Below are 5,800 nucleotides of genomic sequence, written 5' to 3'. Positions count from 1 at the left end.
ATGCGTGTGATGTCTTTAGGTTAGTCAGGTTTAAGTAGTCCTAAGTCTAGGGGACTGATGACCTCAGATGTTAAGTCCCATAGTGCTTAGAGCCATTTTTTAAGACGGTATACAAAATTTCAGCTCTCTATCTTTAATAGATTTTAGCCAAAGTGTACCAGAACATGAAATAATTTGAAACTTCCTGGCAGATTAAAACTGTGTGCCCGACGGAGACTCGAACTCGGGACCTTTGCCTTTCGCGGGCAAGTGCTCTACCAACTGAGCTACCGAAGCACGACTCACGCCCGGTACTCACAGCTTTACTTCTGCCAGTACCTCGTCTCCTACCTTCCAAACTTTACAGAAGCTCTCCTGCGAACCTTGCAGAACTAGAAAATCTCATTCTGGAAACATCCCCCAGGCTGTGGCTAAGCCATGTCTCCGCAATATCCTTTCTTTCTGGAGTGCTAGTTCTGCAAGGTTCGCAGGAGAGCTTCTGTAAAGTTTGGAAGGTAGGAGACGAGGTACTGGCAGAAGTAAAGCTGTGAGTACCGGGCGTGAGTCGTGCTTCGGTAGCTCAGTTGGTAGAGCACTTGCCCGCGAAAGGCAAAGGTCCCGAGTTCGAGTCTCGGTCGGGCACACAGTTTTAATCCGCCAGGAAGTTTCATATCAGCGCACACTCCGCTGCAGAGTGAAAATCTCAATCTGGAAACATCCCCCAGGCTGTGGCTAAGCCATGTCTCCGCAATATCCTTTCTTTCAGGAGTGCTAGTTCTGCAAGGTTCGCAGGAGAGCTTCTGTAAAGTTTGGAAGGTAGGAGACGAGGTACTGGCAGAAGTAAAGCTGTGAGTACCGGGCGTGAGTCGTGCTTCGGTAGCTCAGTTGGTAGAGCACTTGCCCGCAAAAGGCAAAGGTCCCGAGTTCGAGTCTCGGTCGGGCACACAGTTTTAATCTGCCAGGAAGTTTCATATCAGCGCACACTCCGCTGCAGAGTGAAAATCTCATTCTGGAAACATCCCCGAGGCTGTGGCTAAGCCATGTCTCCGCAATATCCTTTCTTTCAGGAGTGCTAGTTCTGCAAGGTTCGCAGGAGAGCTTCTGTAAAGTTTGGAAGGTAGGAGACGAGGTACTGGCAGAAGTAAAGCTGTGAGTACCGGGCGTGAGTCGTGCTTCGGTAGCTCAATTGGTAGAGCACTTGCCCGCGAAAGGCAAAGGTCCCGAGTTCGAGTCTCGGTCGGGCACACAGTTTTAATCTGCCAGGAAGTTTCATATCAGCGCACACTCCGCTGCAGAGTGAAAATCTCATTATGAAATAATTTAACTTTCGGGAAATTCAAGTTAAAATTAAAACTTGCTTTTTGTATTAAACTTGCGTGGCACTAATGCATGCCAGGTCCGTATTCATCTTTGTTTCCTGAGTTGTTCTTCCCCCGTCTCTTCTTCACACGACTTCTTATTCTTGTTTCTTTGGTGGCTTTCAACACTGGTTTTTCTGCTTTGAAGAGCCTCCTTCGGTCAATGGCTATTAGAGATCTGCGCATATTTTGTCCACTAGGCACTCCCATCAGTTCTATGACATTAAGCCTTGACACTGCACCGTCAATGAAACATGGAACAGCAGCTATCACACCTATTTTCAAAGTATTTAGTCCTACTAGAACAGTTTTTGGTATCTGTTCCCACATACAGTTGTTGAAACAACAGCAAACAATGACTAAACTCTCTGTATAAACAAAAGATAAGCAACTGTAAAGCTTTCGCAGGTTAGCCAACTTAAGGGACTAAAAATTCATAAAAAGTCATAAAAACGAAACAAATGTGAGCAAAACTTTATTTTTAACAGAGTTAACTGTGTGCCATGGGGACGTCGTGGTGCGTGCAGGCACTTTTAAGTTCCTCTAATTATAGTACTCTCTATGGTCCAGTTTACTGGAAGTAAACTTTTTCTCGTTCAGAAAACTGCAGAGAATTTTTTAAGACAAAAATTGAAAAATCGTTTGTTTGACAGTTATTCGCCTACAAGGTGTTAACATGATGTCATTTTTACAATTCTTCCGGCGCTCCTTTGGTGAATGGAACGGGGAAGGTGGGACAAGACAGCGATAGCAGAAACCGATGTAGATGGGACGACGACACACACGACCAGAAAAGCTGTCCAGCTCGGTCGTATCGTGGCTCGGTCGATGTTCCCTCCCGTGTCGCTCGTCCCTCGTCGCCTCGCGTTTCCCCTCCTCCGCGTCATCCTCATTCTTCTTCAAGGAATGCGAACGGGTTCTCTGCTGCGTGTTCCCCCGCGGCTGCCCATTTTTCCGCGGACAATAGGTGCCCTGCAGAACGGCTACCACCTCCCCCCCCCCCCGCCTTTTTCCCCCCCACCTTCCCTCAACCCCCCCCCCTCTCCACCCTTCTGGCGTTGCGTCTTCATCTCTGCTACTTTTGATCTCCGTGCTGGTGGCCGTGCTCCGCTGCTAACCGGCTTAGGGAGACTGCCTCAAAGCCGGCGGTCTGCTCAGTGCGTGCTCTAACTGGCTCCTCTCTCAATTTGGCCAGCCAATCTGGCAGCTTCAGAAAGAGACTCCGACAGCCTTTCATCATTTAAGCACGAGTTGACTTTTTGTCTCAGATATTCAGTCATTGTGTCGTGAAGGAAGCAGCGACGACTTCCGGCTCTTGCAGTGTGATACGGAAATAAACCGACTACACTAAAGTCGCTAGAGGGGTTATGCTACATGGAGATGTGCCTGAGTGTTGTGGCTAGTTATGGATTATGGCGAGTGTGTAGACACAGTATCTGGGCAGTCTGTTACAGCCAGATGTGTAGTTAATATGGCAGGTAGTCAGTCACTAGTTAACTGACTTTGAACGTGGCATACGAGTCAGTGCGAGACACGTGGGTCATACAGTACGGGAGATTACACAAGCATCTCTCCTACCAAACCGATCTTGTCTTTTCCTTTCGCGATATCCTGAGAATCATGTATGAAGCACAACAAGCGGATTCCATATTCCTAGATTTCCTGAAAGCGTTTGACATATAGCCACACTGCAGATGTTAATAACGGTCCGGGCAGACCGAAGAGTTTCGCTGATATGTGACTAATTCGAAGACTTCATAAGTAATAGAATCCAGTACGTTGCCCTGAACGGCAAGAGACAAGGATATCTTTCGCACTGACACAGCCGAGTTTGGTAAGACTGTTCTTGTTTTCAGTATATCTTACCGATGTCGTTTTATGCAACCCGCAATTTTACACCTGGCAGGACATTTTTGTACGAAATTTAATGTAGTTAAATTTTGTACTCGAATACGTTTTCGTTGGAAGCCACGGTTTTCGAGTTATTCAAGAAAAACGTACAAAAGTGGCTTTCAAATTCACTTCGACCTTCTCATTTGGCCTCACCAGGGGTGAGTGGTTTCCGTACCAGACCTTCCTACCCCAGAAATAATCTGAGGAGCTACCGCGAGTCCAACTCGAGTCTTTCCGCACCGAAAGCGCTGATGCTAACCATTCGACTACCAAGGCGATCATCGATAGTTGAATATACACTGAAGTGTCAAAGAAACTGGTATGGGCATGCGTATTCGCCGGCCGAAGTGGCCGAGCGGTTCTAGGCGCTTCAGTCTGGAACCGCGCGACCGCTACGGTCGCAGGTTCGAATCCTGCCTCTGGCATGGATGTGTGTGATGTCCTTACGTTACTTAGCTTTAAGTAGTTTTAAGTTATAGGGGACTGATGACCTTATATGTTAAGTCCCATAGTGCTCAGAGCCATTTGAACCATGCCTATTCAAACAGTAAGATATGTAAACAGAGATCATACGGCGCTGCTGTCGACAACATTTATAAAGGACAAAAAGTGTCTGGAGCGGTTGTTAGATCGGTTACTGCTGCTCCAATGTCAGGCTATCAAGATTTAAGTGAGTTTGATTGTTTTGTTACAGTCGGTGCACGAGTGATGGGACACAGCATCTACGACGTAGCGATGAAATGGGGATTTTCCCGTACGACCATTTCACGAGTGTACCGTGAATATCACGAATCCGATAAAACATCAAATCTCCGACATCTGGAAAAAGATCCTGCAAGAACAGGACCAACGACAACTGAAGAGAGACGTTCAACGCGACAGATGTGCAATCCATCCGCAAATTGCTGCAGAATTCAGTGCTGGGCCATCAACAAGAGTCAGCGTGCGAACCATTCAATGAAACACCATCGATATGGGCTTTTGGAGCTGAAGGCCCACTCGTGTACCGTTGATGACTGCACGACACAAAGCTTTACATCTCGCCTGGGCCCGTCAAAACCGACATTGGACTGCTGATGACTAGAAACATGTTGCCAGGTCGGACGAATCTCGTTTCAAATTGTATCAAGCGGATGGACGTGTACGGATATGGAGACAGCCTCATGAATCCATGAACTCTGCATGTCAGCAGGTGACTGTTCAAGCTCATGGAAGCTCTGTAATGGTGTGGGGCGTGCGCAGTTGCAGTGATATGGGATCCCTGATACCTCTGGATACGACTCTGGGAGGTGACACGTACGTAAACATCCTGTCTGATCACCTGCATCCATTCATGTCCATTGCGCATTCCGACGGACTTGGGCAATTCCAGAAGGACAATGCGGCACCCTGTACGTCCAGCATTGCTAGAGAGTGGCTCCAGGAACACACTTCTGAGTTTAAACACTTCTTCTGGCCACCAAACTCCCCAGACATGAACATTATTGAGCATATCTGGGATACCTTGCAACGTGCTGTTGCAGCCCTGCTCTATTCTTGTTGTCAGCTCCCTCCAGCACAACTGCAGATACTAGCCGAGTCCATGCCACGTCGTGTTGTGGCACTTCGGCATGTTCGCAGGGTCCTACACTATATTAGGCAGTTGTACCAGTTTCTTTGGCTCTTCAATGTATATTGTATTCCATGCTTCGTGAACAATACTTGAAAAATTATATTTGAAAATAAAACGATAAAAGATTCTGTGAAATCATTAATCGCCTTAAAGTTAGAAATACTACAGGGTTATTACAAATGATTGAAGCGATTTCACAGCTCTACAATAACTTTATTATTTGAGATATTTTCACAATGCTTTGCACACACATACAAAAACTCAAAAAGTTTTTTTAGGCATTCACAAATGTTCGATATGTGCTCCTTTAGTGATTCGGCAGACATCAAGCCGATAATCAAGTTCCTCCCACACTCGGCGGAGCATATCCCCATCAATGAGTTCGAAAGCATCGTTGATGCGAGCTCGCAGTTCTGGCACGTTTCTTGGTAGAGGAGGTTTAAACACTGAATCTTTCACATAACCCCACAGAAAGAAATCGCATGGGGTTAAGTCGGGAGAGCGTGGAGGCCATGACATGATTTGCTGATCATGATCTCCACCACGACCGATCCATCGGTTTTCCAATCTCCTGTTTAAGAAATGCCGAACATCATGATGGAAGTGCAGTGGAGCACCATCCTGTTGAAAGATGAAGTCGGCGCTGTCGGTCTCGAGTTGTGGCATGAGCCAATGTTCCAGCATGTCCAGATACACGTGTCCTGTAACGTTTTTTTCGCAGAAGAAAAAGGGGCCGTAAACTTTAAACCGTGAGATTGCACTAAACACGTTAACTTTTCGTGAAATGCGAATTTGCTGCACGAATGCGTGAGGATTCTCTACCGACCAGATTCGCACATTGTGTCTATTCACTTCACCATTAAGAAAAAATGTTGCTTCATCACTGAAAACAAGTTTCGCACTGAACGCATCCACTTCCATGAGCTGTTGCAACCGCGCCGAAAATTCAAAGCGTTTG

At 46.7% G+C, this 5,800-nt stretch overlaps 1 non-coding gene across 1 annotated transcript; it reads left to right on the top strand.

The window, feature by feature from the left end:
* Window positions 1–848: 848 nt before the first annotated feature.
* Window positions 849–923, top strand: Trnal-caa (transfer RNA leucine (anticodon CAA)). Its single transcript has one exon. It is a non-coding gene; the product is annotated as a tRNA-Leu (tRNA).
* Window positions 924–5,800: the final 4,877 nt, after the last annotated feature.

Source organism: Schistocerca serialis, chromosome 4 (genome assembly GCF_023864345.2).
Source record: "Schistocerca serialis cubense isolate TAMUIC-IGC-003099 chromosome 4, iqSchSeri2.2, whole genome shotgun sequence".
Taxonomy (NCBI): domain Eukaryota; kingdom Metazoa; phylum Arthropoda; class Insecta; order Orthoptera; family Acrididae; genus Schistocerca; species Schistocerca serialis.
Note: the sequence above shows the minus strand (reverse complement) of the source record. Positions and strands in the feature narration are given on the sequence as shown.